Genomic DNA, 13,576 nt, shown 5'->3' with positions numbered 1-13,576 from the left:
GCAGACCCCCAACGCACGAGGCTGTTGACTCCGCGACCGAGAAGGAGGAGAGCGCTCTGCTTGTGCAGCCTCCGCGCACGCGGGAGCGCCAAGCGGGCGCGCAACGGCCGCGGCTCCCGGCTCACACGACCTGAAAACAAGCCCCCCAGAAAGTCGGGCTGGAGCCAAGCGCGATCGCGTCTCATCGCACACGCACCACGGTAACCCCTGCTCCCCTTTCCCCGAAAGGGAGAGCAAATTCACATTCCCACCAACATCCGCCTCCCGCAACGAAGAGCCCCGAACCCATTATTGTGTATTCTACTCCCTGGATTTCGTTCCCTTTGGAATTGCGCAGGAGCGCACAGCAGGGCGAGCACGCCCTCGATGCCTTCGAAAAGAACTATTTTATTTCATTGACGAGGGAATTTCTACGCCCCCCCCGCCGCCGCCGCCTTTTCAGTATCATTTGTTGCTGTTGTTTAGAAAAGCAGCAACTCGAGTCGGCGCAAAGGCTTCTTCCCCGAGGGCCCGCACGTCCCCTGCCCTCTGCAGTCCCCCTGGTTTGCATGTCCACCCCGCCTCCAGAATAACAATAATAATAATAATAATAATAATAATACCGCCGCCGCCGCCAGCCAAGAGCGGAGCCTGGCGACACCGCGCCCCCGTGCGCTCTGAAACTGCCCCCGGGGCTCAGTCCCAGGCGCCCGGCGTGCTGCCCTCCACAGAAGGGAACACTCCCGCTGGAGCCGCCGCCGCCCCGAGAGGCCGTCCGCCGGGGCGCACTTCTGCGGTCCTCCTCCCGGCCAGCCTGTGCGCGCCCGGCGCGGAGCTGCGCACTGCCGAGGAAGGGCGCAAGTTTGGGCCGAGGCTCGCGCCCGCCCCGCCCGCCCCCCCCGGGACTCACCGGGCTCTGCCCCGGGAAACTGCGGCCGGCTGCTGAAGCGGCGGCGGCGGCGGCGCGGCGGCCGGAGGAGCAGCATCGCCGGCGCGGCGGCACGCGAGTTCGCAGCGCCCGCTCTCAGCCTCTCTCGCCGGCCTCGGCGGCGCGGCCAGCAAATCACCGCCAGCCGCGGCCTGACGTGGGGCGGCGGGCGAGGCGCGTCGGGGCCGCCCCTCCTCTCCCCCCCGCGAAGCCCCAGCCGGGCACCATCTTGAGTGCTGGCACCGACGGCGCGGCTGCCCGCCCGCCCGCGCCCGCGCCCGCGCCGCTCTCCCGGCCTGGCCGCCGCGCGCGCGCGCGCGCGAGCCGGGCTGCCGGGCGCCGCGGCCGGGAACGGCCCGGCCCCTAGCTGCCGAGGCGGCGCTCTGCGGGCAGCGGCGGCCGGGGGGCCCGCCGGCCAGGCAGCGCTCGGGGGCCGGGCTGACGGCTGACCCGCTGGTGGCCAGGGCGCGGCGCCTCTCGGCTTGACGGCCGGCAGGCAAGCCGGGTCGGGCGAGCTCGCCCGCCGGAGCTGGCCCCCCGCCCGCGCGCCGCGAGCGCGGGCTTCCGTGAGGGCAGCAGGGGGCTGGCTCGCGAGTCGCGGGCCAAGGTTTCACACGCGCGTCCGGCGCCACGCGTGCGAGGACCCCGGCTGGCCGGCCACGAGGTTGGCTGCTGTGAGGCAGAGTAAGACATCTCCGACCCGCAGGTCGGCGCGGATGGCGAGGGAAAGGGGACGTGCCGGGGCGTAAGTGGGCCTGCGCTTCAGAGGGAGGGGCTGCGACCCTGTGTGTGGCCGCTACTCTGGGAGATAGAAAGGCGCTCGACACGTGCTCAGAGGCACTCTGCTTTATTCTCTTTTCCAGAGGAGCCCCGACTTTCTTAAACTTCCGGGACTGAGCCTGGCCTCAAATTCAGGGGCCTGCCCGCAGCCCCCTTTCCGTCACTAAACGCACCCACACCGTGCAGTGCAGGGCCCAAACATCCCATCGTTCGCCCGCTAACCCAGCCCCCCGTCAGGGGGACGGGGGAGGGAAGCGCGCGGAGAGGGGGCGCAGTGGGGATGGCGAAGAAGGCAGAGATTAAAGCCCCCCCCCCACATGTCGATTGCTGTCTTTGCTCCGACCCATTTGCGCACACACGCGCCCTCCCGCAGCTTGAGGGCAGCGGGATGCTCAGCTGGAAAGACGGGGGGGGGGGCGCACGGCGGGTCAGTTGTGATGAAGGAGGGGGCTGCTGGAGAGATGCTGCGATGAAGGGATCGGCCGAAAGCTGCCAGGCAGCGGAGCTCTGAAGCGCCGGCCCAGAAGTTGCGCGGAGCGGAACGTCCGGTCCGGAAATTTGGGCGGCGGGGGGGGGGCATGGATGAGGCGAAAGGCTCCCGGCTCCCGAGGTCTGCCTCCGCTCCTGCTGGACAGCGCTTTCCCTTTGCCCTGATCAAACATGGAAGCGGCGGCCGCAGCTGCCGGAGGGAGAAACCAAGCGCCCCCCGCCCTTCTCCCTCCGCCCCGCCTCCAGCTGGCACCTGCTGCTGCCCAAACTCTCCGAAGAAAAGGCGGCCTGAATCCCCCCCCCGGGTACCCTTTAAAAAGAACAGCAGCCCTGCGCTCCTCTGCCACGCACCCCAAATTAGGACAAAGACTCCCCAATCCACACCCCTGTTCTACTGGCTGCAAACCACGCAGGTTGTGCGCGCACACACACACGCCTTTTGGAGTTTTGACCTGTTGCCGCCTTGCTTCTCCCCCTTCCCAGGATGCATTCATGCACACGCACAATTTCTTCGCACACCCAGGTAGATGATCCACAGAGAGAGTCTGCAACGGTCGTTAAGCATAACAGAAAAAGGGTGGGGGGCGTCGAAACAAAACTAATATAGCCATGCTTGTCCATGTGGGGGGGAATCCAAAATCCACAGCTGGGCAATACCCTTATCAGGACCAACCAAAATGGCAAAAAAGATTTGCAAGCTTACAAGTTCTTTAGAACTCTTCATCGGGATAGATGGTTCAAAAGGTGGGATGGGGAAAGAAACAGAAAAGTACCACAATATGGCCAGATGTTGTGGCCATGAGGACTGCAGTTTAGACAGACCCAGTTTCAAAGTGGAAATTGCTGACTGAATTAGTCCATGGTTGAGGGAGGGAACTTCTGATTCCTCCTCAGCAAGGATTTACAGGTCAAAAACAGGGCAGATTCTTCACAGGTCAAAGCCCCCCTCAAACTCAACAGAGTGTGTCGTGCTCTACAGAATGGCATTTATTCTTATGTCAGATTTGCATCTAGTTCCATCCCTGGGATGAGGCAGAAAGGTGGCTGCAGGAGTGAAAGGGTTAAAGAAGTCCTGAGCATTCAATCATTGTAAAATCAGTAATTTTAAAAGTACATGTGCCATAAAAGAGCTAGTAGCAAGGATAGACAGATCATAGAATAGTAGGGTTGGAAGGGGCCTACAAGGCCATCGAGTCCAACCCCCTGCTCAATGCAGGAATCCAAGTCAGAGCATCCCTGACAGATGGCTGTTCAGCCTCGTCTTGAATGCCTCCAGCGTGGGAGAGCCCACCGCCTCCCCAGGTAATCGGTTCCATTGTCGTATTGCTTTAAGAGCCAGGAGGTTTTTCCTGATGTTCAGCTGGAATCTGGCTTCCTGTCACTTGAGCCCATTATTCCGTGCCCTGCACTCTGGGATGATCGAGAAGAGATCCTGGCCTTCCTCTCTGTGACAACCTTTCAAGTCCTTGAAGAGCGCTATCCTATCTCCCCTCAGTCTTCTCTTCTCAAGGCCAAACATGCCCAGTTCTTTCAGTCTCTCTTCACAGGGCTTTGTTTCCAGTCCCCTGATCATCTTCGTTGCTCTCCTCTGAACCCTCTCCAGATCTGTCAGTTTTACTTTCTCCCACATTAAGATTGTTTAATCTCAAGTCCTTACTGTCCCAAATATGACAAAATGTATGAACCTTGGTATATTCCTATCAAAAACTGAACCAAAATGAATTTCTCACCCATCTGCACTGGCCAGATTCAACAGGTACAGTTGTTCCCAGCATGGAGAGGACCCTGTTGTTCCTGCCTGCCATGGAGCTGTTTAAGATGAGGCGCCTGCCAGAAAAAAAGAGGTGGCAACCCCAGTTCAGCACTAAGGTGGCTGTATACACAGAGATTCAAAGCCAGACTTTTAAGAGCTAAGCACGCAAAGCCCTGGACTCGGATGGATGAAGCTCTTGTTTTGGTTTCTCCCACATTTGAATTTTTTAAAAATCTCAAGTTCTTTCCACCCAATTTATGAAAACAATGTATGAATTTTGGTAAACTCTCATCAAAAAAATGAACTGAAAAAAAAATCTTGTTATCCGTCTTTGGCTGACAGCAGCTTGCAAGCTCTACAGTTAAATAACTGGAGCTGCAATTGTAAGCACACTGACTTGGCTTCTTTGACCTCCGTGGGACTTCCTTCTGAGTAAGCACACACAGGTTTGCTCTGCCAGTGCTTCTGTCAGCACAAGGTACCCATCAAAGGAGAGGCCTCACAACTGCTCCTTGGCATGCTCTGTCCTGACCATTTAAGAATCATACTCAGAACAGAGACTCATATAAAGCAGCAGCAGAGTTCAGGTTACTCTTACTCATGCTAAAAGCAACCCTTTTTAGAGGGTAAGAGTGAAGAGGCCCCTCTGTTTTTGATTCATGAGGGATGGGAGGTGTCACTTTTCCAGTTATCCGAAATCTGGAAATCACCAGATTAATTGATTTAATTGGGGGTGGGGGATAGCTGCTTAAGGGCAGTGAAACTGACAGTATCAAGTGACAAGGAAGAAGCATTTTCATTGGCACAAGTCCCAACAAGTTGAAAAAGTAGAGACTGCTGCTCTCCTTCGCTTCCTTCCAAGGATTTCCATTCTCAGCTAGCGCAGAAGCAATTGTGCCTTCCCAAAATGGGGAGGAAAAGACACAATTAACCCCCAGATCTTAATCTCCAATGAATCGCCTGGTGAGAGAGAGAAGAATACAGCACAACACTTGAGTCATCAGCCAGAATCACAGCCCCAAATGGAAACAAACCCTCTCCCCCTGTCTTAATCATGGCCACATCATGGCCCCAATCTAGAGAAAATGTCACTTAAGTTCCACTGAAGACAACAGGATAAGTTAGAACCAAATTAGTCTCGATGTTGGCAGATCTGTGTGCTAAACCTGGATCCACCTTGGCTCCGTAGGAAGTTATGTGGTGGAGGGGTGTCTGATTTTAAGGGCAAATGACCTGTGTGGCTCAGAGGAGTGCAGTATCTTCCCATACCCTCAGGTTATCTCCTTGTGGTCTATATACCACCATCGCCATAGATTAGAAGTCAACATTTGAAAAATGCATATAACAAAATTAAAAAATTGAATCAATCTCCAAATAGCCACAGAACCATTATTAGAATTAAGGCTGCTATTCAATTAAAGAAACCTCCATCAATTAAGATGCTTCCAGGTGAGGCTTTGATTGTGCAATCTCCCTGCCTCATTCGTGGAATTTTACAGGAGATTCAGACCACATTGCTTCCATTTGTAACCCTCCCATGTTTTCCCACCACTTCTTCTGTCTTTTTTTAAAGTTTATTTCTTACTGCAGAAAACCCATTAAGGAAAAAAAGATGGAATAGCTGCACAATGCCTCCTAATTGGTAGCGTTAGGAGCTGTCCATTTAGAAGCACACTCAATCTCTTCAGTTTGTATCAATTAAATGTGCATATGAAAAAAAGCCTTTGGTTCTGAAACAATATTTATTTATTTGTTACATTTCTATACTGCCCAACAGCTGAAGCTCTCTGGGCAGTTCACAACCATTAAAACCATAAAATGCAACAACATTATAAAACTTTTTAAAGTATAAAGCTACAGTATAAAACCAGGGTAGAAGCCACCAACAGTGTAAAGATCTAAAAATACAACGCCATATTTTTAAAAAGAAACAAAGAAAAAAACTGAAACCGACTCACTGTCTTTAGGTGATGTGTTCATTCACTACAGGCACCATCTTCTCTCTTGAAGGAGAGAAAAGAGTTGAAAATGGCACTCCTAAGATGGAGCATGCCATCTTTTTCTTCTTTTTTTAAACCACTGCCCAGCTATTATTCAGGGTACCTTTCTAATTAATCAGAGGTATTTTAATCATCATTATCATCAATTAATTTAAAACATCAATCAATCAAAAGTTGTAGACCCACCTAAAAGCAAGATCACTGCCTTGTTGTGGCGAAGGGGCTTGCGTAACTCAGTGAAGCCATAAGCTATGCCGTGCAGGGCCACCCAAGACAGACAGGTCATGGCAGAGAGTTCTGACAAAATGTGGTCCACTGGAGAAGGTATGACCTAAATCATATCCCTTATGAATATACAGTGGAGGTGAGGAATAGATTTAAAGGATTAGACCTGATAGACAGAGTGCCTGAGGAACTATGGACGGAGGTCCGTAACATTGTTCAAGAGGCAGCAACTAAATCCATCCCAAAGAAAAAGAAATGCAAGAAAGCAAAGTGGCTGTCTGAGGAGGCTTTACAAGTAGCTGAGGAAAGAAGGGAAGCGAAAAGCAAGGGAGAAAGGGGAAGATCTATCCAACTGAATGCAGAGTTCCAGAGAATAGCAAGGAGAGACAAGAAGGCCTTCTTAAATGAACAATGCAAAGAAATCGAGGAAAACAACAGAATGGGAAAGACTAGAGATCTCTTCAAGAAAATCGGAGATCTCAAGGGAACATTTCGTGCAAAGATGGGCATGATAAAGGACAAAGAAGGCAGGGACCTAACAAAAGCAGATGAGATTAAGAAGAGGTGGAAAGAATACACAGAAGAACTATACAGGAAAGATTTTAATGTCCCTGAGAGCCATGATAGTGCAGTCACTGAACTTGAGCCGGACATCCTAGAGAGTGAAGTCAAGTTGGCCTTAGGAAGCATGACTAACAACAAAGCTAGCGGAGGTGACAGTATTCCAGCTGAGCTATTTAAGATCCTAAAAGACGATGCTGTTAAAGTGCTGCACTCAATATGCCAACACATTTGGAACACTCAACAATGGCCACAAGTCTGGAAAAGGTCAGTTTACATTCCAATTCCAAAGAAGGGCAACGCCAAAGAGTGTTCAAACTACCGTACAATTGCGCTCATTTCACATGCCGGCAAGGTTATGCTCAAAATCCTACAAGCTAGGCTTCAGCAGGATGTGAACCAAGAACTACCGGAAGTAGAAGTGGGGTTTCGAAGAGGCAGAGGAACTAGAAATCAAATCGCCAACATTCGCTGGATCATGGAGAAAGCAAGAGAATTCCATAAAAACGTCTATTTCTGCTTCATTGACTACGCTAAAGCCTTTGATTGTGTGGATCACAACGAACTATGGCAAATTCTTAAAGAGATGGGCGTACCAGACCACCTTACCTGTCTCCTGAGAAACCTGTACGAGGGTCAAGAAGCAACAGTAAGAACCGGACATGGAACAACCGATTGGTTCAAAATTGGGAAAGGAGTACGACAAGGCTGTATATTGTCACCCTGCTTATTTAACTTATATGCAAAGTACATCATGAGAAATGCCGGGTTGGATGAATCACAGGTCGGAATTAAGATTGCCGGGAGAATTATCAACAATCTCAGATACGCAGACAATACCACCCTAATGGCAGAAAGCGAAGAGGATCTAAAGAGCCTCTTGTTGAGGGTACAAGTGGGGAGTGCAAAAGCTGGTTTGAAACTCAACATTAACAAAACGAAGATCATGGCATCTGGCCCCATCACTTCCTGGCATATAGAAGGGGAAGAAATGGAAGCAGTGACAGATTTTATTTTCTTGGGCTCCAAGATCACCACAGACCATGACTGTAGCCATGAAATTAAAAGACGCTTGCTCCTTGGGAGGAAAGCTATGGCAAACCTAGACAGCATAGTAAGAAGCAGAGACATCACCTTGCCGACAAAGGTCCGTCTAATCAAAGCTATGGTTTTCCCAGTAGCAATGCATGGCTGTGAGAGCTGGACTATAAGGAAGGCTGAGCGCTGAAGAATCGATGCTTTTGAACTGTGGTGCTGGAGAAGACTCTTACGAGTCCCCTGGACTGCAAGGAGGTCCGATCAGTCAATCCTAAAGGAAATCAACCCTGAGTGCTCATTGGAAGGACAGATACTGAAGCTGAAGCTCAAATGTTTTGGAATGGCCACCAAATGAGAAGAGAAAACTCCCTGGAAAAGACCCTGATGCTGGGAAAGATTGAAGGCAAAAGGAGAAGAGGACGGCAGAGGATGAGATAGCATCACCGATGCAATGAATATGGACTTGAGCACACTCCGGGAGAGAGCGCAGGACAGGAAGGCCTGGTGTGCTTTGGTCCATGGGGTCATGAAGAGTCGGACACGACTGAACGACTGAACAACAACAAAATCAGTGGGCATATTGCAATCCTGTAAGGTCCCTCATCAGGACCCAACAAGCTATCCTCTAACATTAAAACCAAATACTAAAATTACAATTTCCCAATACATTTCAGCCACAAGAGTCCTCTTTAGCAGCATGCCAATGGGCTGCAGGGAGGTATGCAAGGGGAGAGAGGAAGGGTTCTGCATTCATTATCCATATGCCCTGTTTGTAGTTAATACTGAATCACCCATACCCATTAATCTCAATGGGACTTAAACATTCTTTGGTAATAAAAGCTAATAAGCATGTTGAATGTTCAGACATGGCTCAGACATTCTAATGCTAAAGGCAGAATGACCTGTCTCCCATAGTGGCATCTCCCATTCATTTCAATGGAACTTATGCTGGAGAACTTCCTGGTGCATTGTGTCCCATGTGTGAGCCGGTCTAGTCTCTCATTCTGCTCCTCTCCATGGAACACCAGTATCAGACCCCCAAAGCTACCATCATACTCAAGGTATTTTGTCACAAGGGTGTGTGCGCCCCCCAATTCAAGATCTGTGCCATGCAACGCACGGTGCACTGTTTCACTTGCACCCCCAAAGATGCTGGCATTCCAAGCAACCTACCGCTGCTTGGCTTGTCTGATCAGGCCAGCCCTGTTAAGAGCCCAGGTGGAGAAAGGCCTCAGGGTGGGTTGGAGGCTCTGGCAAGTTAGAACATGCAGCTGCATACGCATGCGCACTGGTGTGATAAGGTTTTATTAAATTTGTTGCAGTTAAAGTACCAGCCAATTAAGCCTGGTTTATATAGGGACAGCAGGGCAGCTTCTCACAGAATGGCCATGAAAGACTTGAGGGCAAAGATTTACTGCCAGCCTTTATAGAGAGGAGGACAAGAATTGGAAATGGCAACAGTACAAGGGAATGGGCAGGGGGGTGGGGAAGCTGGAGAAATAATTGTGGCCTGCCGGCTCTCTCCTTAAAAAGGTGCTCCTCTGAATGGAGGGAGGCAGCAAAGATGCTGCAGTGTTTCCATACTGGGTAGCCAACTCTGACCCAGGATGGAATGAAACAGGGCTTAATTTAAGGCAAGACCCAAGCCCAGGGCCTGGTTTTCAAGCTTGGAGCATATTGAGTGATGACATTGAGCATGTGCAGAAGGCCTTTACTTTGTGAGCTCGCACACAGGTGGGATTAGAGGCTGAGGCTCAAGGTTGAACTGACCAAGGGCTATTCCACATTGGAATCCTGTTCCTGAGAAGACCAGTGGGTGATGTCTAGCCACACTGCGAAGAGGTGTAGCACACAGGACTCCCATACATGGACTGTGCCCCAGGAGTTTGCAATTTAATCATTACATCCTCCAGGCAAACAAAACTCCAGCTTCTCCTGATATTTGCAAAGGAAGCAAGCCGTGGGGTTGGAGGGAACAGACCCTCCACCAGCCCCACTCTGTGAAAAGTGTCCAAAACACACAGCGGAAAAAAAATCAGATTTCCAACCTACAGCAGAGATCTCTCTTTTGCAGAAATTACTCACCTTTTCTCCTCCATGCCCCTTGCAAAGTTGCATGCTACAAATAGGCCATGACCCAATATTATTACCAGTTAAAATAGCAAAATAAGAAATGCATTAAGTGCAGAGATGCCCTGAGGCTCGTTGTCGGGGCGAATGTAATGTTCAGAGGGAAAGTGTGTTTATAATTATAATGGGGTTTAATGTATGTGGGACCCAATAATGATGGTGTTCATTTAGCAGGAACAGCCTGATATCAAAGGCCTCACAAAAGGCGATGGAGCGGGGGTTAGTAGATGCCATCCGAATTGGTGGCCATTAGTACCTCTTGTGGTAGCAAATTCCGTAGTTTAACTCAGCATTGGGTGAAGAAGCCCTTCCTTTTCTCTGTCCTGAATCTCCCACCAATCAGCTTCATGGGAGGACCCCACTGGGCTCTAGTATTTTGAGACAGGGAGAAAAATATCTCCCAAACCACTTTCTCCACACCAGGCATACTTTTGTACACCTCTGTCATGTGTGCACCCCTATCTAGCATTTAAGAAATACACTAGGTCTGCTCAGCCAGCCTTTTCAGATGAGCCATGACTTCTCACAGGAAATGTAAGAGCAGCCCAGCTGGAGCAGACCAGAGGTGGGGTGTCGTGGAAAGCCAGTGTGGTCTAGTGGTTAGAATGTTGCACTGGGACTTGGGAGACCCAAGTTCTAGTCCACACTCACCATGAAGCTCACTGGGTGCCTTTGGGCCAGTCCCTGACTCTCGGTCTAACCTACCTCACAGGGTTGTTGTGGGGATAAAAAGGAAAGGAGGAGGACCATGGACGCTGCCTTGGGCTCCTCAGAAGAGGAGAAAAGGCGGGATATAAATGTACTAATAGAAATAATTTTCAAGTAGGACCATCTCAGTCCAGCATTCTATTTCTAACACTGGCCATTGTGATACCTATGGAACATCCAGAGGCAGGACATGGAAGCAGCCGTGCTCTTCCACTGTCACTCCCCAGCAACATGCAGCATCAAACTGTCTCTGCATATGGAGGTGCCACATTGCCATGACAACAATATGATGGCAATATAGCTCTTGGCCTGTAAAGATGTTTTTCCCAGCATCCTACCTCGCAGCACTACAACTCTTCTGCCCTTATTTTCTTCACCTTCCGCCTACTCCACTCTTCTGTTTCCACCATCCTTCTGCTTCCCTCAGATGGCCCCCCTTCTCAGCTCACTGCTTACTCTGCCCCCTCTTCCTTCCACCACTCTGCCTCATTGCCTGCTTCCCAATCTCTCACCCTTCCTGCCTGTCCAGAACTCCTGCCTCCATGCTGCCAAACCTCTTACTTACAGTACCTCCCCCAGCCCTTGTCCCCGCTCAAACTGACTTTTCACTTCCTTGTCAAAGCTGTATCATTTGTCTGCATTCTGTTGATAAGATCTTTCCTCTCGAGACTTAGAATGTTATGAACATTCTGTGATGTCACCACATCACAGCCAGTGGCTAGATCAGGCTTGCAAGTAATAGGAAAACCGGGAAACAGCCAGTCCTTAGTGTCCTACGCAGTCCCAGAAACAGGCAGTGCTTAGTGTTCAATGCAATCCCAAACACATTTACTTGGGAGTAAGCTCCACTGAACTCGGTGAATCTTGCTTACAAGGTAAAGATCCCTGGGAGTGGCCCTGCCTATGTATTAGGGTCCTGTCAGCAGCCTGCACTGCAGGCCCCATTTTGTTTTTTTTAAAGAGAGAGTCTGTCGAAGCGGACTAAAACCCAGGCAGAAAGTGATTACAGTGAGTTTTGCTCACCTACTAACTTTCAAAAGCTGCAACCAAGAGCTGAAATTTTGTAACTAAGGGGGGCATTTTACTGCAGCACCTATGAAATTAAGCCCCATGAACCCCATTAGCAGTAATGGAAACCCCATAGCTAAGTCACTGCTGAAAGTTAATTCGCTGGAGCATTTAACCTTTGTTTGTTATATACACTGTTAAAGTATATCAGGAAGTTTGTTTGCATGTTTGTTTGTTTTAAGTTAGTGATTTTCTTGAGGAAATCGGAACTAGAACTAGAGCAAAGGGCCTCTCAACATTATCCACCCTATTTTGTGGACAGAGAAATTGGGCAGGGGAATTTCACTGACTTTCTCCAGTGGGAGGAGAAATTCTCAACTGTTTCTCACAGTAGGGCTCACCACTGATAGGGGCTATAGCATAGTGTTTTGCTTCCTTCTTAAGGGTTTTTGGTTTTTGTGTGTCCTCCCGCTGCAAGGCACACACAGCTCTGTTCTCAGGCCACTCTTGCAGCTACTCCCTTGCCCCAGCTAAGGATGGGGGAGAAATGTGTTCAGTTCACGTTTAATTTTAATACGGACTTACCTCATTCCACACTTCCAAACCACTATGCGAAACGAAACTAATTTATCCATTGAAATTCACACTCCTCTGGATTTTATAATGGGGTTCTCCAAACAAAAGAAATATATATGGGAGAATAACATAAAAATGCATTATAGTAGGAAAACTGCTTATATAAAATGTGTATATTAGGCAAAAATGCATCCAAAACGCATGTATTAGGAGAAATGTGCATAAAAATGCTTATGAATTTTCATCCAAATGTTTTTTGAAAATGCTTAATGTTCAGGATGAACCAAACTTTAAGACTGGAGAAATGTTCAAGGTTTGAGATGAACCAAACTTAAGACTGAAAAAAATGAGAAACGGAGAGAAAGAAAAATTGACGGATCCATCCATCCCTGACCCCAACATCTGCTTCCAGAGGTGGCTTCCTCACCCTGCCTAATGGTAGAGCTGGCCCTGATTTTACAAACTGCGTTTGCTGAGGTATATTTTGAATCCGTGGCAACCTCCTTTTGGACAGTTATGTTTTTCAGTCGTATCTTTAACTTAAAGAACAAGCACCTTCTTGGGTTTTAAAGCGTTGCCACACAGGCTGTTGTAGACAAGGGAAGGCAACAGTGAATCTGCTCCAGCTATCTCCTTTAGAATTCTGACTGGTTCTGACTGAAGCCTTGAGCAGATTCACTGTCCCACTAACATCAGAGCCACCAGCCTCTACTGAATGGGGGTGTCCCAAACATGTCCCCATTCTTAGTTGTGGGTTGGAAGGTAACTGGAAAGGCATGAGCAGTAACAATAGGGCTGTTTGTGGCTTACGGACCTAAGCCCACAAACACCCTGAAGACCATTGTAAGACGTGACTCGGGATTACTTTGACAGCCCAGGCCGGCCAGCCCATATTCCCCAACCCCCCAACACAGCTCAGTAGAACTGGAAGAAGAAATATTTTCGGCAGTGACTCAGCTATAGAAGGCAGGCTTTATAGCACTGCAAACCGGGCGTCCAAGCTCTGAGCTGTCATGTTTATTTTTTCTTCCCTTTCTCTCTGACAATGCATGGTTTGGTTTGTAATTGCATTAAAATGTCTCCTCTAGCAGCCTATGACCTAATCATCTCTACGACGCCTATATTTAGAAGCTATCCTTTGTAGTCTAGAGAACCGAAGGCAGAAGTAACAAGCGCTGTTCTTGATGTCTTAATAAGCACAGGGAATTTTTTTTTGCTAAATTTGTTGCATAATTATTTATTCCCCTCCATCTTCCTGTTTTCTTTCTCAACTCCCTAGCCTAAAAGCTTTGACATTTTACAAATGGGACAAGGAGTAAAATCATGGTTACATTTTATGTACATTTTTTCCAAAGGGCTGCCATGGGACTGTGTACAGTTTTCGACTCCTCTGTAAATGGA

This window comes from Heloderma suspectum, chromosome 6 (genome assembly GCF_057233095.1).
Source record: "Heloderma suspectum isolate Gila_16-S chromosome 6, 16-S_ref, whole genome shotgun sequence".
NCBI lineage: Eukaryota > Metazoa > Chordata > Lepidosauria > Squamata > Helodermatidae > Heloderma > Heloderma suspectum.
This window is presented reverse-complemented; position numbering follows the sequence as displayed.